Source organism: Lepidothrix coronata, unplaced genomic scaffold, assembly GCF_001604755.1.
Source record: "Lepidothrix coronata isolate B3197 unplaced genomic scaffold, Lepidothrix_coronata-1.0 Scaffold136, whole genome shotgun sequence".
Lineage (NCBI taxonomy): Eukaryota > Metazoa > Chordata > Aves > Passeriformes > Pipridae > Lepidothrix > Lepidothrix coronata.
The window spans coordinates 2195347-2223210 of NW_016690316.1; the positions used below are offsets into that span (position 1 = coordinate 2195347).

Consider the following 27864-nt stretch of genomic DNA (forward strand, 5'->3'; position numbering starts at 1 on the left):
ACACTATTAAAAATTAATGATCATCCTACAGCATGCCGAGACAGATTCTTCTTTCTGTTTGATGAGTATTGGAGCAAAGTACATCGCTTTCATTTACTGACTCTGAAAGTGTTTATGCTTTGTATAATGCTGCTACTTCAGCTGCTCCTCTGAACATCAGTGACCCCCTTCTCTTGGAATGCCAAGAAATGATCAGTCTCGTGAGAGAAAGCTTGAAAGGATGGGTTTAGCTACAAATATGTATCTGCAGAGAAGAAAAATAAACCACAGATTCAAGGTTATCACACAGCACAAGCCTTTGTGATTACAGGGCTTTTTGTCTCCCTTTCCACTCTCTGCTAAACTGTAAGATGTCTGTGATGGGGGACATGTGTTCCCCACTGTACAGGAGAGTCCTGGACTCAGGTACCATACAACAAGTGGACAATGAGATTGGAAATAACAGCTCTGACAAGACTACCTGAGAGTCTCACAAGCTGAAACAAGAAAAGGCTTCCTGAAGAGCAACTAAAAAAGGTAACTTCACCAAAGGTCCGCACAGTGTCGCAGGGCACTTTCTTCTCTTAGTGGGTGGGAGGCAAAGCCCACTGCTAGAGATGAAGGAACAGCTTGCACCTTAACCCTCAAAAGGACATTCCCTCTAAAAGTAAAAATGATCCTAAACCCTTCATCTTTTGTGTTCACATTTTCAAATATAAATCTTGGGGAATACAGTTTCCCCATGCCTTTATGTATTTCTGTCTTGTAGAGGCAGAACTCATAACTCAGCACTCTTTCCTAACACATGCTCATCATGTTTTGTCCTGCTCCTTCTTCTAGCAATTACTTAATTGTGGAAGTGTTGTAAGTATATTATAATCACTTGATACACAGTTGATTCTGTTAAAATGCAGATAAACAAATCTAACTAACCCGGCATTAAAGACCAGTCTAATAGTAGAAGAGAGACAATATGATTATGCACATCAAATCAAAGTTTCTGTGAGTTATATCAAACCTCTAAAAACAAGCTAAACTTAAGGTCTCAGTATTAATGCTATAATAGGAACACTTGCCAAGACAGAAGACATATTAATCTCCCTCTTGCAATTTACAGTCTAATATTTCAGTGCCAAACCATTTTTCACAGAAAAATGATGACTGTTAAGAAATAGGAAGATCTGTGTAGAATTAAGTGACTGCAATCACCCTGTTTTCTTTCCTTACTAATGTTTCACATGAAATAACTAATGAGGATTTGCAAAGAGGAGCTATGAGAGCAAGAAATGTACTGGCCGGTTGGAAAAGCATGATGCCACAGGACCATACTCCCTCTGCTGAGGATTGAGAAGGGTTCGTATCACATACGTACTACCTTCCTGTCAGCTATTGCCATTACGAATGAAACTTGAGGCCATTAGAAAAATGCTGTCATTCAAAACCTATTCTGCCTTTCGGAGTACAGGAAGTCAAGAAGAAGTGAGAACTCCCTGCAACGTCCTCAGCAAGACCTAAAGAAAACTCTTTCAGACACTGCAGAGCATCAGGGACCAGTTCAGTGCCTCGAACACCATTTTTACATTTGCACATCTCCCATCTTCTGCACAGCCACACAATGATGAGCAGCTCTGTGAGTCATGACTAGGGAATCAAGACCTGGTCCTGCAGTCACACACACCAATAAGCCCCATAGAACATGTAATTAAACAGTTTTGAACAGAATTAAGTTATACAATCTTCAAAATTTCAGGCTGAAGACTATTCAGAACAATACTTTTTAGTCATGCCATCTTGCCCTGCTGCCTGCTCTCCACTGCCAGAAGATTTCTTCCTAATTTGTCTAATTTTTATCTTAGAATTCATGCACTGACAAGCCAAGTTACACTTATAAAGACAGCTGGAATTATAGTCAAGAAAAAGATGCATTAAAGCATCATTATTCAGACTTAAAAATGCAACAAAACTGTTAACCAGCTTTCCTTATCAGGTGAACGTGTTTATTGCTAAGTTTTTGTGCCACAGTTACATTCAAACAGACAAATGCTAGCTTAAAATAAAGCATTTATTTTTTTAATCTACCTATGAGAAATGGAAAAAACACCTTGAAAGTAAGCTGCCTCATATCAAATACTTAACCTAAAAGCTTTACTATTAAAAATATTTGAATTTTAAGAATAATTTTGAGAAAACCTGTCAGCTAAACTACAGTGCCTAATTTTCCCTTCTTCAATATAAACCACAGATTCATTGAATGTTTTGGGTTGGAAAGAATCCTAAAGATCATTTGGTTCCAACCTCCCTACCGTGGGCAGGGAACCTTCCACTAGACCAGGTTGCTCAGCCTGGCCTTGAACACTTCCAGAGTAAGGGCATATCCACAGCTTCTCTGGGCAACTTGTTCCAGTTTCTCACCACCCTCACAGTATAGACTTTCTTTCTAATATCTGATCTAAACCTAGCCTCTTTCAGTTTAAAGCAATTACCCCTTGTCCTATCGTTACATGCCCATGTAAAATACCTTGCACCGACTTTCTGCAGCGTGTAAGTTTGGAATTTATTTTCATTTCTAATACAAAACCTGATGAGTTTTTACACTGTCCTGTGCAAGCCACATTTCTATAGATTTGTTGCAGTTGGCACGACATAGTCACACCACAGCCAGCAGACATGTGTACATGGGGTGGTTCATGTTCCTGACTGCCCTTCCGGAGCAGCTCCCCAGACCACAGGGGCTGGGAACTGCAGGACTTCACATGAAGCTGAACTGCATTTCAGGTGGGGCAATGGCAGGCATGGCACTGGCTTTTGAAATACCACCAGCAGAGGAGCTGAATGAGGAGAGGTGTCCATGGGACACAGTCTGAGAGGTTGTCCACAGGCACAGCACCTTCATTTCCCAACCTGCCCTCACTGTAGGGCATCAGCCCCCCAAGCTGGGTCTCTCTGCTGTCTTGTCTGTTGCCCTTTGTTTTCAGGTGAGTCACTCAGATGTCTCCTTCTTCCCACCTGGAAAGACACAGACCCCTTTGCCTCACTAGACAGAGGCAAAGCAATGCTGCCCCCGAGGCCCATCTGGAGACTCATCAGAGGCCACACAGATTATAGAGAGCCAAGGACTTCATGTGGGCCTCTGGCACAAGTGACACAGTGAGAAACCCAGATCATTACAGCAGGAGGGAATATGGGCCATGAGAAAGAGCGACGCTGCAGCACCAGTATTTATAAACACAACTGTGGTCTGCTGTCTCTCTCATATGATTGCTGGACTACAAACTACAGGCCATCTGCCCGCAGTCTATTATCACAATCTGTGAACAATTAGAGACAGGATATTTCATTTTAGAAAACAGCAAAATTAACAAAAAAGGCACAGAAAAAAAGCCAGAAAACAACCAAAAAACAAGTAACAAAATGGCAGTCAGCCACTGCCCAGAGCCCCACTTGCCAGCCCTTGAACCCAGCAGCTCCCAGACCCACCACCACCACGTCAGCTGCTTCAGAGGGGATATGACTGCTGCTGCTGCTGCTGAGGCCATGGTGGATGCCAGCAGCAGCTCTTCTGCAAATACAAGCACCTGACACTGCTCTCTGAGACCTGAGAGCACCGTAACCCTGCCTGTGAAACCAGCTCACCACGTGCAGGAGGCATGAGGGCAGACATAGTACACATGGCACTCTCAAAGGGAAATTTCCTCTTCCCAGCCAGCAGCTGAGCTTGCATCAGAACTGCCAGCCCTTCCTCAGGCTGCCCTGTGTCTCTGCCTGCACCATCCCCATCCTCCAGCCCCCTCCCCATGTCGGAGCTGCTGCTGGAAGAGGACCCTCTGCACCCCCGGCCAGCTGCACCCTGCAGGGGCTGCACAGGGCTGCACAAGGCTGCAGTGGGAGGCAGAGTCTCCAGAGACATAGCACCGATGATGTGCTGGGCCCCAGCCAGAGAGGCAGTAGGGAAGGACATACCCTTACCACTGCTGGCCTTTGATCTGTGGTGCTGCTGCAGAGAAAGCTGGGTAGATGGCAGCTGCTCCTTAGGTGGTTGGCTTGCTGTCACTGAGCAGGGACTGGCAACATGTGATTAGCAGGAGATGGGGTTTGTGAGTGCGGACTGTTTCCTACTTCCAGACCACAGATGTAGTGAGTGAGTATCCCTCTCTTGGAGGAATTTCTATGCAAAAAAATTCCTTCTGGAGTGATGCTTTTACCATGAGGCTGGGGAAAGGCTAGATCTTGGGATTTTGCACTTTCCTCATACTTGCTATCATCACATGGCCATCATCTTGTATCTGAGTTTCTACACCCACATCCCACACTTTGATGCAGGACAGCTTGCATCCAGACCAAGCAGGCACTCCTCCTTGGTATCCCTGTGATGTCCCTGTTGGTCAGGCAATGGCTGATTTCAGGAGAAGGCTGCCTGGAAATGCCATGCCCTTCCACTCTCTGATGGTCAGGCCCTACCTGATGGCAGTCCTACACACTTCATGGCCCAAGGAGAACAGGAGGCAACCAACTGCTGCTCAGCACTGAGTAGTGCAAGGGTGAGATGAGAGACTGCCCCTTCTGCTATGCGATAATCCCAGTTCAGCTGGTGCTGTGCTTCTGGCTGGGGCTAGGGACCTGCACCTGTAGATCCCTGGCACCGTTGGAGATCTGTTTTCCCCAGGGATCTATGTCATGCTCCAGGTAGGAGACTCCAAGGATGCCCCAACAGGCACCGACAGACGGGACAGGGTAGCTGTAGGGAGGCAGCGTGGGATGGCACCACTGGGCTGAGCCAGCACAGTCCAGTGGAGAAGGCTTAAAGAGCAACAAAAACCACACACATGCAAAAACTCTGCATCAGTCTTCAGTGTAGTCTGAGTAATTACTGGTTTCTTACAACAGGGAAATGGTAAAGAAAGTAAAAATCCAACTGCTTTAAAACAACAGACACTCTCAATTCATTTCTAATTTATGCACTCTTGTCATATGAAAGCCACTTGCTTAAGCTGCTTTTCTATCTATTTGTAGTCTATTCAGACACACAATGCTCAGTGGGGGTCTGTCTCCATGATTCATTGCCTCAGATTTCCTATAGAGTTTACACGATGTCTACTAAGCCCCATACAGTTTTGTATCCATTATAACCAGGGACAAGCAAGCAGGGCTCAGGAGGCTGAGCATCCATCTAAGAATAGCTTCCTGTCTTCCAGCTCTTTTCACAACAAATGAACAATGGTTACATTTTACCGCCTAGCACTGCATGGTGAGGGGAAATTAGAGGAACTTGTCTGAGTTAAATAAGGGAAGAAGCATTTAGAGTGAAGCTCCTTAAATGAGCAGGTCAATAACTAGTTTACTGAGACCAAGGCACATAGCTAATGAGAGAATAAAGAATTATTCTTGTCAAGAGAGAAAAAGATGCTGCCCTGGTTTTGTGCTAAATAATTACATTCATTATGTTTAGGACAGTCTTGAAAGTGGTCTTCTGTACTAGTAAATTCATTAGCAAAGCTAATAGGCAAACTACTATTGGGGCAAATCTAAACAATTGCAATAGGATGGATGGCAAAGATGGGGAAAGGTAGTATGAGAGCTAAGAGCCAAAGTTAGCTTTAACTATAATTGAATTTATCTTCTCATCAACTTTAAGGCCTCCTTCTGGGCTTGAAACAAGGAGAGGAAAAGGTGTTGAAATGAAAGGATATTCACTTGATTCGATTTGTTGCTAGCTTTTCCAGCTTACCAAGCTTTCTAAACTGACCTCTTGACACATGACCACAATTATAAATCCAACAAAAATTAAAACATTAGCTAAATTGGCTCAATGTTTCCAAGTGACAAGAGACCTCAAATGTGTCAGGAAACCATCTCCCCAGCCAAAACACTGTAAAAGTAACCAGGTTTTGAATTTACCAAGAAGTTCATGAAACTTGGCTGGGCAGCAGAAAGGTGGGCTCTTCTTCTTTAATCATGCCCTGCCTAGACTGTGATCATAGGAGCTTCATAGGTACAAATGCAGCACTTCGAGGTGAGCCTGGAAAATTATTGGAATCAATTGATTGCGTCTGCAGAGCACAGCAGTAACACATGTAGGACAGAGCAGATCACTGACAGCACTTACAGCAGTGTCTGGCACTGGCCACAACTCCAGGCAGGGCCACACAGCCCCTCCACCCCACAGGGCTACCTTCGCTCACAAACTGAGGCACAGGGGAATGGGGACAATTCCTGTTATTGAGCTCAGTACAGGACAGAGCTTTGGCTGAAAAAGCAGAAGGGATTTTTTTTTTAAATGTTGAAACGGTTTTTAGCATTTTGAAAGTGAGATTCCACAGTGATTTTTTTCTAAAAATAACTTTATACTCTGAAATGAAAATGCGTTATGATTGAAAAAAAAAATACCTACTAAAAATAGGGGGGGGGAATCATCAAATATTTAAGCTTTTTTTCCTTGGATGTAGAATATAAATAACTTTTAGTTGATTTAGTAAAAAACTTCTTAAACCATCTGATTCAGATTTAGCTGGGTTGGGTTCAGTTTTGCCACTTAACCAAAAAGCTGTTATACATCATCTGTGTCTAGCTGTTTTAAATGGACACACAGGGTATTGGCTAAAGGCATCCAAAAAGTAGCTCTTCAGTAATTGGATTTTGGAAAGACAGAAGTAACTGAAATGAAGCACATAGCTGAAAGAAAAGAGAAGAAAAAAAAAAATCTTCTTTGCCAAATGGAAATGGGAATAAATGTTCTTGGCTACCGTTGCAGCCTGAAAAGCCAGAATAAGCCTGAGGCTCCCCAGTAAACCGAGTTTAGAAACCTGCTCAGCTGATCTCTCATCTCTTCTGGCAAGTTGCCTTATCCAGTCAAGTTAGAAATTCAGGATCTAACTTTCAGTGAGAAATTGGAAAGACAGATATGTTGTACCTGTGAAGAAAGACATGAAGAGAATTGTCTTTACCTAAACTAAACACTGGGAAAACACTTGCCATCTGTATCATTTCAGTGAGAGGATGATCCTTTCCCTCCGGCCATCACAGTGCACTTCCCCTGACAACAGGTCTGGACTGCATCGGCTGCAACACCAAAGGAGGTTGAAGAGCCTCCGTCCATCGACAGAAGAAAATCTGTGGTCATCCTTTTATAACCTTCTTGCGTGCAACTACAGCCTTCAAAACCAGAGTGAAAAGGTGCAAAAAAAATTTTGAGATCTCTACATAGTGACAAAGCTTCCTTCTTAAAGAATTTTTAATTAGTCATTTCCATAGGGAAGATGAAAACTAGAAGATAACTATTAAGGGTGTGGGAAAGGTATCAAAGAGGTGTTTTACTGAGGACAGGCCTAAGCATGGGCTGGGGAGAAACTGGCACTTTGTTCTCTTAAAGGTCAAGACCAGACCTGGCTTTCCTCACTAGAATTTTGACAGTTATTAAGTAATACAAACACATTATGCAATCTTTACATTTAGAGACTCTAAAAGTTCGGTTTTGGTCTGAAAAGTGACTATGAAAATGTCACCTTGTTTCTGCACTTATCTGCTCCCTCAAGTGTCTGCTCTCTTGTCAAAATATATCCATTTTACTCACTAATGTTAATGGGAAGCCCATATGCCAGGCAGAGAAGATTGGCCTCTTAAGCTTTACCTATTTGCCTGCTAATAAAGCGCACTTTTTATCCCAATAAGCAAGGGAAAACCAGCACAGGTGCACCACAGTAATATGCATTATACTTTGCCTCATGCTGTGCTACCACCAGTGAAGCTTTATTCTCATTCCAGAACTTGTACATTTGCTGAAGGTTAGTGATGAAGTACAGTGCAGGTCATAAACAACTTAGCTTCATTTTCCACAACTAGACGGAGCAGCAGGCACTTAGGAAAAAAATTATACTAGCTTGTAAGTGGAACAATTTAATATAGAAGTAACTGATGACAAATAAACTCAAAATGCCAAGGCAACTTGTACTCTCTTCCTTACATTTCTTTAAAATCAAAGCTAGTAAACTAGAATTTATTCAATCTTACCAAAGAAATCACTTTTGAATGTGAAATACACACTTAAGAAGGGAGAACACTGTGCTTCTTCCTGACAAAAACCTTTTGTACAGACAGTGCACTGAAAAGGTTTAAATACATGCAGCTATGGCTAAGATTTTCCAGCCACGTGCTGGAAACACTCTGCATTGTCATCCTCAGACAAAGTAATCTGTGTGGTAAAACCTCCTCAAAACAACAGAGCTTATATTATACAAATGGCAAAACATCTCTGTCTTGTTTCTTCACTTACCTTCCAAGTGCAGAGGTTCTTTCTCCAAACACGTGATGCTTTCACACATGCTTTGACCAACCACCTCTTTTTTAAATCACATTAACTCTCTTGTTACCTAATGCAGCTAGTGGTGCTGGAACCCCATCCCTCCTATCAGCTAAGATTTTATTTTCTCACTTCCTGCAGCAAAAAAATATTCATTGCTTATGGACTCCCATTGACAGGTGAATGCAATCTTGGTGTTGCCTCAGCAGCAGATTTGAGTCTTTTATGAATAGATGTGAGGCTTAGCCATAGAAATCTACATGAAGCTCTGAGAAGCACTGATTCCAAACTATATCATGTTGGAACTGAAGAAACTGTTGAAAATACACATTTATACTTTCAGTGTGATTTCTGGGCAGAGGAAGAGCTGTGAAGCAACATCCCAGGCAGGCTGTGTCATCTCCATTCTTGGAGGTTCACAGGAGCAGACCAGATGAAACTCTGAGCAACCTGGTCTGGCCTCATGGCTGATCTTGCTTTCACTAGGAGGTCAGACCTAGCCCTCCTGTAGTCCCTTCCCAACCAAGCTAGGACTGTGTGGAGTGGAAATGGGTTTCTGCTTGGAGCCCTGACTTACCTCTCCTTCCCAGGTGCCCTTATACAATACATATGAGGCCCTGGAACCTGAGGACCAATGAAATGAGAATACAGATGAAGGTTCTTCCAAGATGGAGGCATCACCTAGGGCAAGGTAGCCTACCTCCTACATCACAACCTCCTCAATTAAGAAAAAAAGAAAGGTAGTAGTCACTGGCAACTCCCCTTTGAGAGGAATGGAAGGTCTGATACACCAACTGGACCCAACCCATAGGGAGTTGTGTTGCCTCCCTGGGACCTGTGCAAGAAACATCACCAAGAAAATTCCCAGCCTGGTGCTGCCCACTGATTATTGCTCTCTACTGGTTTTCCAGGTAGGCAGAGCTCAGGTCTGTCAGAACAGAGAATGCTCTGAAGGGAGTAGCAGCAGACACCTCTGATATTTGTTTCCAGCCATTCAGATTAGCATTCTGCATTCACTGCTATTTATATCCTCTAACTTCTTGATACCTATGGCTCAGTGAACTTGTCCAAAACCTCTCCCTGGTTTATGAGTGTGAATTTAGTTTTTATGTTCACTGACTACTAATGAGGCATCTTCCTGCTTTAATCCTGCATAAAATTAGGTACCCACTGTAAAACACTCTTTCCTACTGCTTTTCATCGATTGTAAAGGGAATTAGGATCTGGCAAATATTGATAACGGCCATGAAGAAATGCTCACTGCTCTCTCAATCTTTCAAAGTGAATTTGGTTACAATAAGTGGTCAAAACATGGCTCAGCACAAGAAAAAAACCTTCTCAGTCAAATCATGTCAGTAAGGATTCTTGAAATCAGCATGGATCTGGTCTTAGCAGATCTGGGCAAAGTGCCAGGTAGCACCAGTGCCCAATCATGCCACGGCACTGTCCCTATTGGCCACCCCCTTCCCACTGTTTCTGAAGGTACCTTGTGAAAGGAGAGCAAGCATAGAAACTCTTTCTGGTTTATAGTGCCCATGTTACTGTACCTCCAGCTTAAGCTTTGCCATGCAGCCAATGCAAAATTAGCTGAGCAGCTCCCCAAACACATCTCAGTTGACTCAATTCTTCTGCTTTGGAAGTAGAGGAGGCAGAATCACAGCACTCATTTTCCTACGTGCAAAGCCAGCCTGTAGGCTTGGAGGAGGTACATGGTCTAGGGAAGGAGGTCTCACTCCCTCTTACTCTGCCATGAAGGTGAAAATAACAAACAACAGTTCAGCTTTCCACTACTGTAGGTCTACAGAAAGAGCAAACCACAGCAAATGAGATTTGACATAACAGTCCTAAATGGTGATGGAAAAGCTGGCTAGCACATTTGTGGCTGAATTTAGTTATTTTGTTTAATGTAACAAATTATACTACAATTGTACGAGATCTGTATTCTTGGCCTTTAAATCAAGCCAATGGCTTTTAATATTTCAGTTTATTCTTAAACAATATTAATGGCTGTACACAGCAGACACAGCTTTATCAGAGGGGAGAACATTGAAAATTTGAGGAAGAACATCTCCATCTAACAGCCTATACCTGTAACTGAGAAATAAACGCCCTTCCCAAGGGAAAAAAAGGTTGAGGTTAATTAGGTGATTGTTGAACAATGCACACAAAGTTTCTGCCGTGAAACATTATTTTATCGAGAAATATATTGTACATCTCCACCTTGCCAGAATCTGATAAAAGATGGAGAGTGCAGTACATACCATCAAATGGATGACAACTTCATATAACTTCTTCTGAAAGAAAGCAGCCTGTTGTTTACTGCATTTATCGACAATCTGTGAAAGTAGACCAGAAATCAGTCTAATTACCAGAGTGCCAGTTGTGCTTGTTAACACCAGCTTTGTGACCAAATGTTATTCCACAGTTGTCACATCACAAGAAGGTTTCATTACTAACATAATAGTGAACAAGATCACATGCCTGGCTATTGATTGATCTGCCACACAAAGGAAGGACATTTGTTGTCTCTATTATAACTAGTTACATCTTTGTCTGCCTGTATAATATGCACAGGAATGTATCAGGAGCAGTTGCTGCAGTGTTTCCTAATTTCAGCCTGTTAGCCCATTAACAGCCCACTAGCACTTGCAGACTTTACCAAAGGACAAGAAATGACTTTGCCATAATTTTGTCTTGTACAATCTTAAAAAAATTGTTTTCATCAGCCTTCCTGCAATGGATTCTGCAATGGATCCTACAAGGACTGAGACTTACTCAACATTTGCATTATAAATATATCATTTCTGCCAAATCAAAAGATATTTTAATTCTTTCCAGACACAATTGGGTAACACAGCAGGAACAGTAGAAATATTCATTATTACTGTAGTTGAATGGCCCTGAAAGAACTATATCTTAGACCAGAGAAATGCTCTGCTAACAAGCACCTCAGACAAAATGAACTAAGATTGACCCTCAGAGCATCAAGATATTGCTTGACTGACCAGTCATAAATGCAAACAGCAGCTTTCAGGCCTGTTGTTGATATGAAAAGTGAACAGCCTTGTTTATTTTTCTATGAACTCAATAAATATTACAACATAAAAGTGGATTTGTTTATCATTGTGAGCCTACAAAAAAACAAGCATGCCTCATCATCTTATCTGATGATGAATGATTTATCAGGCAGAACGTGAATCTGCTTCTAACTGAGTCTATTTTCCTGTTTATGCTTGTTGAACAGATACAATTTAATGAAGAATATAAAGTACTTAAAAATCCGTCTACCATTAATAGTTTAATTAAACTGACATGTACTTCAAAAACAGAGAGACAGAAAACATTAATTTTGGTTATAAAGGGCATGGCATTATTAAAGTGCAATTAAAACCAGCATTCACTTACAAGTAATAGCTAAAACAATTTAATTATTTAACATTTCATTGACAGTACTGGCTAACTTAGCCACCCCAAGGTAGGTATATTCTTTGGTCCTCTTGTAAAGTATATTACACAGCTGCCATCACACCACAGAGACCTAAGCACAAGGTAACAGGCTGCTCCTGAGCAATATCTCACTGTACATCCCCTGACAAACACCTCACTGTGCTGTTGTCCCTTGGGGCCTCCGGTATCCTTGAGGTGCTAGTTCCCAAAGCACCCCTCATGAACCTCTCCACTGGGGCAGGTAACAGCCCCTGCTGAGACTGGTGCAAAGTCTAGGAGATGACTGGTGAGCTGGCTCCTGGCTTTTGGATCACTGTTCCCTGATAAAAGCACTTATCTGGGACTCTCAGACACACTGAAGTACCTGGTTTTTTCCTAAACCTCATGTCTCACAGCTCTCTCTTTCTGTCGTATTTGATTGAAATTGATCAACTGGCTCAGCAATTATTTGAGGGAAGGTACTGAAAAAGGGAAGCAAAGAAAAGCAGCCCAGCCATGGGGGTCTCATTTTGCTTGGAAATGGGACAAAAAAACCCTCTCCTTTTCAAAGTTAAAACCCAAAGATGCCAAGAGAGAGCCTGCTGATTGGGGAAAATATGGTTTTACTCATGATTTCATAGAGATGAAATCATTTTGTCATTCTACTGACAAAATTCTTTTTTTTGCTGCACCTATAAGCAATGTATAAAAAAATAGAATAAAATTAATATATTCCTTCCCTTCAGTTTCTCCATGGAAAAAAATTCTTAATCTGTTAAATTTAAGACAGATTTCTCTGCAGAGAAATTTAAAAGACTGAAATGGTAAAGGGTGGGATTTATATCACAGAATATTCTGAGTTGGAAGGGACCCACAAGGATCATCGAGTACAACTCTTAAGTGAATGGTCCATATGGGGATCAAAGCCACAACCCTGGTGTTGTTAGCACCATGCTCTAACCAACTAAGCTAATCTCAGGGGTTTTTAGTAGGATTCATTAAAAAATAAAACATAAACAGTCTGTATTTACCTTTTTTTCTCTACAGAGTATCATGATGATATATTTATTTTCAATGCAATCTTTAAGCCAGCCGCCTTCATGTAAAAACACCTGCACTGACACATCTTAGGTTTTGCATTCGGATAAGTTATCCCTAAAAGAGTAAACAGAATCATAAATGGTAAGAGCTAAAGCATTTCAGCTAAAGCATTTCAGCCAACCAGAAGAAATCATAATGAGAATGGGTGTTCATTTGAAGGTCTTGTGAGGAATTCAGCAACTGAAACATTGAGGAGTATTTCCTGGGAAGGTACCAGATACCTTCACCGCAAAGTGATGAGCTGATTTTCACTGTGCAAAGCCGGGAATGGGAGCTCATAAGGGTTTTGAAGCCTTTAAGTGTTTTGGTTCTGCAATCTCTAACCACGTTAAGACCTTGTTCACACTCCTTTCAAGATCTGTAACTTAAGATGTAATTGCAGTCTAATATAGACCACCAGAGAAGGTAGAATAGAGGATAAAGTCTGGAAACACATTTGAAAGTAAACCAAGAGATATGGACAACCTATACACCACTGGATATAAGCTAGAAGTAAAATCCCTTGTGCCTGAACCAAACTTCTTTGCTTGCATAAGGATTTCTATAGGATCGCTAGCCACACCAGTAATCAGATGTTTGCATATCTAGAACAAAACACCAGGCAATTGCTGAGCTGTTATTTTAGTCATGGTTTATTCACTATTATGTAACTGATGCAGCCTGGAAAGACAAATATCTTATGAAATACTGTATTAATTGACCATGAGTTTCAAACTTCTCTTTGAAGACTGAATGTTGCCTATCATTTCATAGTTTTAAAGTATATTATCAAGCCTTACTCCATTAAGAATATTTTTTCAGATCTTTTGTAATTTGTCTGGCAAGTCCACAGATCTTTAATAAAATATTTCAAACTGCCATTTATGAAATTATAGTTTTATCTATGTTTTTTTTTTTCAGCAGTGCAAAATCACATTCAAATACTATGCTCTTTTAATTAAGAGTTTGACCCACAGAAGACCCAGGCAAAGCATGTCTGAAGCATTCCCAATACAGAACCTTTAAGAAAAAAACCTACCAAATTGTGTGGCCATCTAGATGGCTTTACAAATGAAATCAAGATATTGGATGTAGATTTCATTATTATTGTGTTTAAATTAAGATTGAAATGCCATGCAATTGAAATCAAAATCAGAAGCAGAGCAGGGTATTATTAGGTTTCTGAATATTAAATGCAATCCAAAGGTAATAGTACTTACAGATTTTTCACATACAAACAGAGTTATGGAAAAACCATTTGCTCATTGAACTTCAGGAGCCTGGGTGGTTTCTTCTGTGAATAATCAAATAAGTTAACTCAGGCAGCTTCTCTGATTCAGTGCTACAGACATACAGGATTTATATATAAAGGCCTACTTTTTCAAAAGCGAGTAGCTTTACCATAAATGTCATTTAAGATAATGAGAAAAAATATAGTGCTAAAAAGAAGAGTTCTCAGTGTTCATAGCTGATAAAAACGGTAACTCAGCAATTTTCATTGTGTTGGTAATAAATTTTGCTTTCACATTTGCATACATGAGAATTAAGTTAAGGGCAGGAGTAATTTATTTTACAAATTTGTTCCTTTAAGTATTTCAACTTTATAGTTTTATGAAAATGTTTCTATTAATTTGAAGTTCCTGAAGAGCTTTTTTCAGGTTGGAAAATTCCTTCAGTTGTTTTTCAGCATCTCTGATTACTTTAAGTAATCTGCTGCCTCAGTAAGACCAGAAAGTTTATTAACACAGAATTTTCTTGTGATAGCTTTTCAAAACTTAGTATTTAAGTGAGCTTATATGTTAAGAAAAAAAGTGAAAATGTACTGAAAATTTTAGGGGCCCTAGGACCTTCTCTAAATGCATGATGTCTGTTCCCTGCTTCAGAGTCACAAGAATGCTAAATGAGAGGAGACGGAAATCCCTTATTTCAGGAAAGAAAAAAAAAAACAACCAAAACCCCAAACCAGCCACCCCCTCTTAAAATACCAGATCATGTCAAAACTGTAGGAAGAGGTTTCAGTTGCTATCAGCTGTGGTTTTATATTCATATTCTGCTTGCCAATGTTTTGGGTAGTATTCTGAAGCTGAGCTTTGATCCTTTAAGGACCTCCTATCCCCTAGGCTCAGGTTTGATTCAGTATTGGAAGTGCCAGGACAGCAGCTGCTCTGAGAACAATCTGGATGAAATTTCACAAGAGCAGCTTTTCCTGCAATATTTTAAACCAATCTCAATTGAGAAAAGCAGGGAGAAAATAAAAAAGATAAACACAGAAATCAGACAGAGTGAAACCTGGAAGGGGAATGTGGAAAGCAGAATGGGAGCTAGGAAATACACACGTGTGGAAGGACTAAGGAACCAAATGGGGAAACTGAGAGAAACATTTGGAAAAAAATCTGAGGAGCAGAAGGCTGACAGAGGAGGCAAAATCTGTGAGGGGGAAAAAGCAAAGGGGAGTAACAGACAAGCACAGAGAGGAATCAAAAAATAGCTTTGAAAGAGGCAGGGGAAGGACAAAGGGCAGAGAGACAACAACCAGCACCCTGAAAAAAAAATTGCAAGACAAAGAGATGGTGAGGAAGGTAAATCGTAAACAGAGATCCAAAAGGAAGGCAAAAATTTTACAGAGTGAAAGCTCAACTTATAAAGCTTCACAAAGTTTACAGGAAATTAGTTTTGGGGAAAGTCCAGGTTGACAGAGTTTCTGTTCATAGCAACCCCCAAAAATAAACACCCAGCCTATTGGAACGGGTAAGGGGGACATGACATATCTACTGCTTTCTCTCAGTGAGCAGCGCAATCTCCTCCTTTCATGCCCTGCTTTCGGAACAGGAGGAACAAACAAGCAAAACATAATTTACAGTCTTGGTTTATCTGTATCCACAGCCCATCTGCTGACTCGAACCACAGCAGAATTTGTATGTGTGCATTCAGAGAGACGGCTGTCATTAGACCAATGAAGTTAACCGATGTATAAAAACCAGGATCAGATCAGTAATAAAGTTTACACTTCATTATGGATGTCAAAATCCTTGCTGATTTTTTTTTTCCACGAGTATCTAGCTCACTGAATTTCACAAGCAAAACCATCTCTAGCCAGCATTCAGGAATTCGTTACTTGGAAGCTGCAACATTCAGGATTGAAATATAAAAACAGATATTTCCTTAATAAATTTACAGAAATATAAAAACTGGACATATTAATCTACATCTCTGTATTCATGCCTGTAAAATTATTAGATTCTTGTCTCATCAAATTTACATTGTAGAATCTGAATACAGTATGATTAGGCATTATTTTAACAACTACACTACAATACAATTTAAAATAAAATGGCCCTTTATATTGCACTAATATCAGTGTTTTAAATAACAAAGGGTACTTTTTTTTTAAATAAAGGAAAGGATTAGCATTTAGTTTCAATCAGTATAAGCAATGCTGTACCAGTTGGTGTCTCAAAGATTCAGGATTTTATTAATATTCCAGAGATGCATTTGTGTTGCCTCTGGGTACACTGAAAAGCCACTTAAACTGCACTTAAAGCAGCACTACAGGATCAAATTGATGTGCATCAACCATTTACAATAAAACTTGATTATTATAAAGGCATACATATTTGCATAATTACATGTTTGATTTTTTGATAATGCAGCATACACTACAAATGTTGCTTCATGTAGAAAGGCATCATCAAAAAGCACCATCTGCTGTAGTGTTTAATGCACTGCAATGTTTGAAAAATTCTGAAGGTAGATTTGTGCAAATCAAAGGGGAAAGCAAAGGAGTTCTGTTAGAACAAGGGACTTAGGGCTGGAGGAGGGGATATGGTACAGTGTGGACCTTTTGTTACGCTGTCGTCTGTTTCTCTCTGGCTATTTTTAAATAAAACTGTCAGGGGAGAAAAGTAAAAGACAACAGAGCAGCACATCCTACGATCCACAGAATATAGGATTCAGAATTTGAGAGCATTTGGCATAAACACATTTTTGATGTTTTCACTCAAATTCAGTATCTAATATATGCAATGAAGGAATCATAATAGGAAAGAAAGCAAACTTCAACAAGAATGAATCTTTTTAAAGGAATCTCTACTAAGCATCACAATAGCTTAAAAGGTACAGAACTTGAAAGTAAGAATATCTCCATATTTGCTCAATTTAAAAGGAGAAGACCACTGTTCTTCAGTAATATATGACCATAAACCCCGACGGGAGCCCAGTGGGTTCAGGAAGTCTGATGCTAAGATTGCAGAAGGAAAAGTGTATCTTTGATTATGAGAAAAGGTAAGCACTTCTAGACTCAGAACTGTTAGCCCAGAGTTCTTGTATCCTAAAAATATGCATCATTCTGATTAGCACTACATGTTGATCATTTTAATACCTGAGGCTGTTTTTCAAAGTGGATTTTGAGAAAGACATTAATCAAATGTAGTTGTAGCTGTTTGTAATATTCTGCCATCCTGAGGAGTTTGTATACATGCATCCAGAACACACACACACACACACACAAAAAAGCATAATCTGTGGCTTTTTCCAAGTCTGTTGCTGCCTCTGAGCTATGCTGTGAACGTTTTTGGACATTGTGCTGAGTAGCAAAGCGCAGCATAGAGCCAAGACTGGGAAGATCTGGCAGGGAAGTCAATAGGCATGTACTAGCCTGTTGCTTCACAGTAGGAGCTCATTCCTTCACAAATTGGCCTTTGGTAAGCAGTGTGATTCATTGCTCAGGGACTGGATTACAAGCTGGAAACTAGCTGAAAGAACTTGGGCAACTCATTTCACTTCCCCATGCTTTCCATTTTCCTTCCTCCTGTTTTTCACATCATGTTAGTTGAAAATTATAGAACTCTTCAGGGCAAGGACTTTTTCATAATACAAATTTCCAGCATGTTGGGTATTAGACAAGCTTTTATCTCCATGGGCACCTCAAGGTATACCAGGATACAAACAACAGTTGAATTATATGCTGTACGTGGGATAAATACCAAGTCAATTAAAAAGCATCTTTAACAACACAATCTGACTATAAAGTCCAGCAGTTAAGAACAACATCTGTCTCCAAGACATATTCTACAGTCCAGTGACATAAAAGAGCTTCAGAAACAGATGAAATTTTGTCCAGACACCTGAAGGAAGAATGTGGTGGTGTATGCATGAATGCAAACATCTCAAACCTTCTGTGCCTGAGCAACAACAGCTTGTATATAGATTCATTGAAAGCAAAGGGATGGCCATAGAGCTTCAAGCCCTAAAGTTGCATTGTTGGTCTTTTAGGTTATGCTACATCTGGACTATAATAAATTTACATTCCCATCAAGAAAATAACCACTGTTGTATAGTTGTGAGACAGATTTTGTTTCACGTTATAAGGCAGAATGTGCTTGAGTCCTCTATTATGCATAGGATTATTAAATATCCAGGTTCCTTACCCTGACTTATCAGGTACAACTATAGCTTGGCATTAGAGATGCCAAACACCCACACTGTCACTGATTTACATCAGCACTGTGAAATCCAGTGCTTCTGAGAAATCAAATCTTTTGTGTGTCATGCAGAAAAGTATGAAATATTTTTCTAAATAGCCAGCATCTTGTTGTGTGTACATAGTTAACAAAAACTCAGAAATATTTATCTGTTGATATTTTTGCCCATACCCACAATTTACTGAGTTGAACTGGACTGCAATATGATGCAGTGTCATTCCCTTTGCCTCTGTCTGCACTTGAAGCAGAAACTGTATGGTTTGTTGCTCATCAGGTACCCACACTGAAAAGATAATGTTGTATTTATAGCACAAGATTGAAAATAGACCCAAATTATAACAAAGCCTCAAAGACGTATGCATTTCTTTCCCACTAAATTATCTAAGTGCATTTTGTCATAGTGCCCAAAAAGGAAACAAAACCAGCCAGGCAAATACAAATCTTTAGAAACAATGAGTTTCCCTTTTGTGCCTTAATATTCTGCTCTTGAGCTTCTCTAACAAAGTCTGCACTAATCATTGCTGGAATCAGCACAGCAGTGACTGCTAAGCAAAGTCTTTTTCTCCACCCTCTCTGCACTAGGCAGACAGGGGTTTTCATTACATATATCATTTTCAACTTGCTGCAGTGATTCCACAAAGACAGGAGGATTTAGAAAGCTAATGAATGGGGGTGGGGAGCAGGCTAGAGTTGGAGCTTCAGTGCTAATATTTAAGGCTAGATACTATGAGTGGCTTCACACACGAGGCACTGCCACCGATTTTATTTTCATTGCATGGCACTGACAGAATTTGACAGCAAAATCATTCATCTCAAGTTAATAAATCAAAGTAAGAAGTGGGGGTGGGGAGATTTTTTTTGTTTGAGCATTTATTGCTACAGGATTTAGAGCAAAGCTCACTGGTCATTGCCTTGCCCTGGTTGTTACTGTGCTGCAATGACAGCAAAATTATTTATCTTTAAGTTGCTAATTAAGAAGAGAAGAAGAATAGGTTTGGTCTGAATATAATACAGCATCTAGGGACCATTTGCTACATCCTAATGACATGCCATAGATGCTGTAACTCAGTATATCTACAAGTCACTTGCTGATTTATTATTAGGAAAAAATTTCATCTTGCAACTTAACTGACATAAAGTTAACATTTTATAAGTAAGATTAACCTGAATGAGAAAACAACATTCCGCTTCCTCTCCCAGGGTGAAAAGATCACATCCCTTTCCAAGCTCTGCTCTAGCACAGAACGCTCCGTTTCACTGACATCAGTACCCTTGCTACTGTTCAGCAGTTTGGACCATCTAACCCACCTTTTGCAGACATGTCATCAATATTGCCTGCCACTTGGGAGAACAGGCTATACTGACTACAAAATACTGGTTCTATAAATCTGATAATTTTAATGACAAACCAGGATATTTTAGGCTTTCTTGTCCCTGAAGAAACAAGAACAATTGCAGACTGATTGCAAACCCATTAAGGACCTCAGAGTTATAAGTTGTGAATATGATTTCTTTCTCTTAAAGGAAGAAAACAAAACAAACAAAAAAAGAATTTTCTGGTTCTTACCTCTCTACATAATAACTTAGGATGTGGGTGAAGCTGTTAATTCAGATTTGAGTGATGAATTATGACTTCCACTTTCTCAAGTCATAGCTATCACCAGATCCTACTCAGATGCCTCTTTCAATGACCCATGTTCATTGGCATGTCAGGCAGAGGGGGAAGAAAGTGGTGAACATCACAGAACACAGGCACATGGCCAATCATAAGCAACTTTGATCCTTGGTGGATGTTCTCTTTAATATTCATAGAAATTAATAAACACTAGTTGTAGTCAGTGGCCCCACTTCAGCAGCAATTCTCTTCTTAAATGCAAAATTTTGGACAGTTGAGAAGCTTCAAGGTATGGTACAGACTTTGAGAAGTTGTTCTCCACATTGACCACACTAATCTACTCTGTGGCAGGTGGACACTGTCCAAAGAACTGAAAGGAAACTACATAGATTAGTTAATGCCTTTTATTTTACGCTTAGGGACAGACTATTCCTGCTGTAGCAGGAATATATATAGCAACTATATCCTGCTACCAGTGCTCAGTTAATAGGCTCCTGTAGTGAATAACATCATGTGCTCTGTCAATTATTAATAATGAGACAAGCATTTTCACATCAGAATGCTGCCTTGTAACATGATGAGTCTGTATCTTATGAATGTATCAAAGCTCAGTCTTATAACATTACTAGTTCACTAAACAAACTTTGAACAAGATTTATCACTCGCTCTGCTGAGTCCTAATTTTTGTGAATATTGTAAATAGAAAACTGTCTCTTTATTGTCAAGATTTTTACAATATGGTTTATACTTTAGGTGCTTGATTTACTGCTACATTTCATTTATTCTAACACATCATTGATCCCCTGTCTCATACATCCGATTTAGTTACTTTTTTATTGTATAATTTCTAGGCAACAGTGGCTATCCAGGACAGAAACAGCTAATGGATCTAATTTGATTTTGCCCTCATACCAGCAGAAGTTCACTTACTAGTTCACTTACTCAGAATTCATTGATCACTCAAAGGTCTTCTGGGATTGTGAAATCTCATTCTCAGTGTCTTTTCCAATTGTCAAAGCACAGACTCAATACCACATCTGACATCCTTGCAGCCTGCCTAGTTCTGCATAACACAGCAGTCAACCACGGGGTTATAGTCAATGATGGGACTCTCATAAAGGATGACAAGGCTAAATCTTACTGACTTCAGACATGGAAAAAAGGTAGATCCTTCTGAAAGGTGGGTTTGCTGATGATGAGCAAGGGGCAGCCCGGTGACAGCCATATCTTTAACAAGGAAAAGGAAGAACTGGATAAGGATGCTTAGAAACAAAAAAGGTAGATATTTAAGGAAGAAGAAAATACAGAAGGAGTTTTACACAAAGATCCATAGGTCTAAAATCAAAGAAATTGCTACACTTAGCACAGCAAGATGATTGAATTCCTTTATCTGTGGCTTACTGTTCCCAGCTAAAACACAAGATACTGTCCTGTGCACAGCCCATTCAGTTCAATGGCAAGACAGTAAGCCTTGTGGAGGGTACGGCCAGAACAATAATCACTTTTAAAGTGGTTCTAAAGATCTTCTAGTCACTAAGTGCACACAAAGAGGCTAGAGGAGGTTAATGAAACTTCAAGAAGTGTTTATGTGCAGCACGGTTACTTCATCTTGAGTTTTTGAGAGCAGATAAGGTGGAAAAGAAAGATATTGGGAAGGTGGATGACATTTAAAAAAAGCAGTATTAAAGTCCTCCATTACAAGAATAAAGATGACTCTTTTGTCAACAGAAAACATATTTATCTTCATCTGGGAGACACAACTGATAGTTCCTGTTACCCAAGGGAATTCTGAACCTTGAGCTAGTCTGTGCACCTACTGCACAATTTTGCACACATGCATCAATATTTAGGCTACCGGTTTTGGAACAAATGCATTACCAAAAATGAGTTTCTTTCACAGAAACAAACATTAGAATCAGAACAGACACGCTTTAATCACAAATTGTTTTCTGAACACATTTGCCAGTCTCATTTCAAACTGTTTGAGCACCTGAGCTTCCATTTTCCCTCTCTGGAAAGTATTCACCATCCTAAATGTAGCCAGCTATGCTGGGTAACTTTGCTCTGGTAAGCATTGTTTATTTTCTCCTTTTTTTGCTGGTCCTTTGGAGGACATGAAAATATTTTTCTTCCTATGTACTTGAAACCCATCCACAATCATCAGCTGCTACATCTTCTTTTCATAATCTTGTTTATATTCAAATAGGCACTAATGTTGTTGTGCTCCATCAAGAGACTTGGTCAATAGTTCCAGAAAGATAAAAGTAACAGGGGAAAACGGTGGGGAATCACATTCTCAATAACATCGTATTTAAAATCCCTTAGTTGTCTTGCAGACTACGATACTTGCATTTAGAACTGCCAGCTTATTTCAAATGGAATTTTATTTAAACAAAATGAAAGCATAGCTTCTGAGGCAAGAACTGAAGCCTTGGAACAGAGGGGGGGTGATCCTGTACTTAACATTGCCACTCAGAGCTGTGATCTCTCACTACTCTGCTACAAACATCCTGTGCAGCCTCAGTTGAGTTGCTTTGGGTCTTTTTGTGGCTTAATCCCCAATCTTTGAGACAACTATGACTTAGACTCCCTATCTCACAGGCACACAGTGAGGATAAATGCATTAAAGAAGAATTAATATATCACAATATAGTGATAGGAATTCAATACCCTGCATACAGAGTAATTTATCTTTTTGTCTCCTGGATCAAGTATAGTTTCTACGTGTGTGCAACAGTAAAAGCCTAACCTATTAATATATAAAGAAACCAAATAATCTCCACCGCTGCATTCCTGTATATGAAACCATGAACAGAAACATAAACCTGTAGGTGTAGAGTGGAAATGCTAGAGCAGAAAATAACAGAAGTTTTTCCTTAATTACAATGGGCTTAAGACAAGGATAGGAACCACAAGCTAGACATATATAAAGAAATCTGTTCATTCCACCAGAATAAATGAAAAAATACAACAAAACCAAACAACCGCACAACAAATTCATATATAAACTAGATATACAAGTATTTAGATGTATTTTAAAAAAGGAACTCCTTAATGTTATCTTGTGTAAGGAATACACTATAATTTACTAGCATATAAATTATATAAAGTTCCCAGGATGAAACCTCCATATTTCTTTTTCCAGACTACTCTCCCTATAGAATAGCTTTATTAGAGTTTAGCAATGTTAGGAAAAAATGAAGGTAATGTCTATAGTTCCCATTAAAAACCAAATCATACATTTTACAGTGATTATAGAGTAGTATACTATAAAAAATGAGGTTCCACCAAATATTCAAAATTATGGATTTATTCAAACTCCCAGAGAAAAATCAAACTTGTAAATTGTGTAGATTATATACCCAATAAAATATTTATTGTTGCACAATGTATATTGTTAACTGTGTTGACTACTTTTCACCAAGGTGCCAGAGAAATGAAAAATTAACCAGTGCAGAATATAAAATAGTTTTTTTCAAGTCCTAGAGCTAGTTCACAAGCATACAAAACAGATTGCATTCAGAGCAGTAATATAGAAATTCTTCAGTGGAGAAGACACTAGAGCTGAATACCTGACAGCAGAACAAAACAGAGAACAGCATTAAAGCCTTGTAGTTGAGGTGCTGCATGCAAATGCAGGAAGACCTGAATTAGTAATATTGAAGGTCTAGCTAACGTAGACAGTGGCTGTGTCAATGAATGTTTTAATGACATCTCACTAGTTTAAGGACTAACAAGTGCATACATGCAGCCTGATAGAATTCTGGAAGTTCAGTGAATATGTGATCTAAAATCTCTTTGGGTTTACAAAAACAAGTGAATATTTGAATATCCTCCTTCTCTGCAACTTCCTAAACTGACCTACGAAAATCACACATGTAGTTTGAGCGCATGTTCTTGTTTTCAGCATTAATCATCATCATCACTACCAACCAACCCCCCACTGGCTTTTTCAAAATTTATTATTTTTCAAAATTTACATGAATATTTATTTAAACTTCAGCTACAGGGCACCAAATGGTCATCATCCTATGAAAGGAAAAATTTAATAAAAAATAAAAATATATAGACTCCTCTAGTTATTTTGCACCTTAATGCTGTGACTTCAAATGTACCTTTTTTGTCCTCTTCATTTTGAGATGACCTATAGAACTTCCCAATGGAGGACAAGGATAAGAGGTAGGCTGGCAACACCAGAGAGGGCTGGACCCAGACTGTTGCGCAAGCCGTGCTGCACAGAAGGGCATTTCTGACCTGACCTGGCCATTCACAAATTATAGTGGGTAAAAAAATAAATACACAAATATTCTGGAATGAGGACTTTCATCCTTGCCCTTGGTGTCTCTATTTCAGCTTCTCCTCTTCCAGCCTTTAGCACAGACCACACCAGGCTTGAAGTGCAATTGCACACTCAGAGTGAGCACGTGCCAGCCTGACAGAATGCCGAGTTCAACCCTATTCTGTAGCTATGGCCCAGCCGGATGCAAACTCCTGCCCATCCTCTTCCTGAGGAGCACATTCCTCAAGCTGAGGGCAGATATGCTCTGGGTCAGGCTGGAGGAACAGCCAAAATATGTTCTACCTCATTCTCCACAGCTCTCCTCCTCCCTGAAGCGCTGCAGTGCTGATGGCTGGGCAGGAAAAGCAGCTGCCTCATAGGGTTTGGGATTTAACAGCCATCTTTCTCCTCTCACTCTAACTGGTCTCACTCCTTGATATTAAATGGCACTAAATGCAACATATTTGACAGTGAAAGTTTGCTGAATATTTCAGAATTAGTTGTCCTAAAGAAAGTGGTCCCTAAGTTACACTAGTTCATGTTAAAAGAAACATTACTTCAGCAAGCCCTTGGAGACGTGTGCTGGCTTTTTTAGCCCAGCCACACAGCAGCCCCAGATCTCACTTTTTGAAGGGGAGGACAAAACAGGTGGAATTAATTGAAAAACTCAGGTTATATGTTCTCTTAGAATCTTAGAGTTCCTGTATTTTTAAATACCTTTTCTGTCAGCACTTGACATCTGCACATTTTCAAAATCTTTTTCGATTTACACTGAAGCAGCTGGATTATGCAATCAGACAGCATGAACTCAGTGCAAAACACTGCTATTGTCTGCTTGTTCCTGGTGTGCAAGGCAGGAGAGGGGAGCACACATACACTTGGATGAGATGAACCCTATTCCAACATCTTTCTGCTTAGAGAGATTACAGCTTGTAGTCCCACCGTGTACCTGCAGGATGGCGCACCCAGATCCAAAATCTGGATGTCTAAAACTTCCTAAATCAATGCTTGAGATGCCCAAAAAACAACCTCTTGTGAAATTCATACTGTGAGGAAGCTTTTTTGAGACCAGTCAAAGCTTCAGCACACTAACTCCAGGTTCCCATTTTAAGAAATCCTGGATTAGAACCAACCCCACCTTGATATTTAAATGCACTATGGAGCAGAAAAAGGTGAACAGGTCTGGACAGCTGCACAAATGGGCAGGCAGCAGCTGGGCAGGAGCAGCCATTCCACCCTACTGACTTTCTGTTATGGAAAGAACTTCACTGCTGAGGATAAAGATGAGCAAAGCACAGGAAAGTTGTAGCTTTTTATATATACAAAGCAAAAGGATTAAAACCACCATGTAGAACAAAGATTTACAATGGATCAGCCACACATCTCTGTAGAAGGAACAAAGGCTTTATAAAAGAATAAATGAAAAAATTATATATTTCTTGAGACTATAGACAGCCCTAGAGACTTCTAAGTATTAGTCAGACCAAAGGCTGCCAGATGCTTCCAGAGCTCTGGCAGCTCGCTGGGGAGCTCAGGCCTTTCCAACAGGGCAAGATAGGTCAGCTGGAGACTAAAGGGTACAGAGCTCCCCAGAGAAAGACTTTTTTGTTGTCTTTGGTTTTAAATATTTTTCCTTCATAAGACATGGTCTGAGGTTCCATTATGTTATCTACTTAGAGATTTTATTACAGGGAAATTGGTGACATTTTTTCTTTCTTTTGACTATTTGCCTCACTTGAAGAGTTTTGCAAAACCCTGATATCCAGTTAACTGTGGTTAGCCCGTGTTAGCAAACAACACTCTGCAAGTTTTGTCTTTAGCAAAGTAACTCAGGGCATCAGCCAGAAGAGCCTTGATTCCCATCTTCCATAAATTCTTTCTTTTTTCCCACTCATTTCCCAAAGTAAAGGAAACTAGCAGGTGAATTATTTTTTTTTTCACCTTTCCTCAAAATTCTTTATAGTTTAGATTTTAAAATCTGAAGATCAAAGCTTACTTCCCATTTCCGTACAAAAGTACAGTGAGGTGGAACATTTAGATAACTATTGACAAGAAAAAATTTACCGTCAATAAATGCCTTTATCATGCCTTTCTTAACTCCAGCAGAATCCTCTCCCAGCCCCAAGAAGTTCTAAGCATGTGTCACCTGCTCATGCCCATGACACTACTGCAGCCATGTAAGCTGAATTGATCTCAGTAAAAAGTGCTTTAGGTACATTATATGACTTTACTTCTCTATGTTTTTCGGCCTCTCATTAAGTGATACCAGACAAAAGCTGCCCAAATAAAAAATATCCAAAACAACATTTAAAGTCAAATTCTCATACTTACTTTGGACTACTTGTTTGAAGCAACAGGAATGGTTGTATGGGCAGTTCATGGACTCAAGAGTCGGACGTTATATGCAGCCAGAAACACAGTTCACTTTTGTGACCGTCTATTCTCCAGGGAGCACTAGCAGGAGATGACAGAGGTCTGTGCAAAAGAGAAGTTCATTATTTTAAAGCCTAAGAAAAAAACTCATGCAGGAAAATGTAAGTAAATGCAAAGCCAGAAGGTAAGGCTGCCTTTCATTAGGAAAAGGCACAACCCACCACTGCAAAAACACCCCTTATTTTCATGTGAATGCAGCCATGAAGCACACCTACGACTCCCAGTGAGGTTCAGAGCTCTGTGTCAGAGGCAGTGCTACCAGAAGCAACAGTTTATTCCCTCTGATTTATTCAGTTCAGAAAAAATGTATTACTTCATTGCTCCATTTGTTCTTTAAAGTGGTATAAATCTTCACAGATCAGTGAGAAATTTAATTAAGATACTATACAAAGTGCTTATCTTTGGAAAAGCAAGAATCTGGCCTCATGGACGACCTGAGTAAGAATGAAAACATGTGCCTACTAGACTTGCAAACAGCTTTCTTTAACGATCTATCTAAATAACTGTAAGAATCTATGGTTCATGTGGGTCCCTTCCAACTCAGAATATTCTGTGATGCTATCAAATATGTCAGAATTGCATGTATTCTAAAATAAATATTTTTAATTTTATTAAATAGTAACAATATACTAACCTGAATAATTCTTACCCTAAGTTTATTTGATGAGATGATGATATATAATATACTCTTAAGAACATAAACTGTTGGCTTTACAAGCTCCATTCTTTCAGTTATTCCCCGGACCTCACTTCAGGATACCGTAGTCTTTATTCATTTACTCATTTCGTTTCATATGAAGACAACATAACCCTTAGGATAGATTTTTCATGGTGAATTGCAACATGCTTGCTGTATTTAAGATCTTGTTGAGGCAGAAAAGTTTTTCATAGTGATACGTGTTAACATACATATTTTGCTCATTTTTCCAGAAAAAGATGGCAATACACACATATATACATACATATATATATATAAAAACTTATATAGTTCTATACTAATATAATATTAAAGAGAAGAACTTCATTAAGGGAAATGATTCATTTACACCTAAAGAGTCTAACAAACATCCCACTAAAACTCAGGAAAGGGCACAGAATAAAAAGAAAGAATGAACAATTTACCAGAACTGAAGAATGCCTTAATGAGAGGCAGATGATTTTCACTTTTTTCTGAAAGATACGTTGCTTCTCTTTTCACACCACTGATTCAGAAAAGGTGACTTCTGGTATCTGGTTAAACATAGAAGAGAAAAAAATTGCACGTTGTTGTCAGATACAG

At 39.5% G+C, this 27864-nt stretch overlaps 1 long non-coding RNA gene across 1 annotated transcript; it reads right to left on the minus strand.

The window, feature by feature from the left end:
* Positions 1-6954: 6954 nt before the first annotated feature.
* LOC108503313 lies at positions 6955-27345 on the minus strand. The gene is made up of 3 exons (XR_001876798.1): positions 27235-27345; positions 26484-26627; positions 6955-7128 (listed from the first exon to the last, which is right to left on the minus strand). It is a non-coding gene; the product is annotated as an uncharacterized LOC108503313 (long non-coding RNA).
* Between the last annotated feature and the right edge of the window lie 519 nt (positions 27346-27864).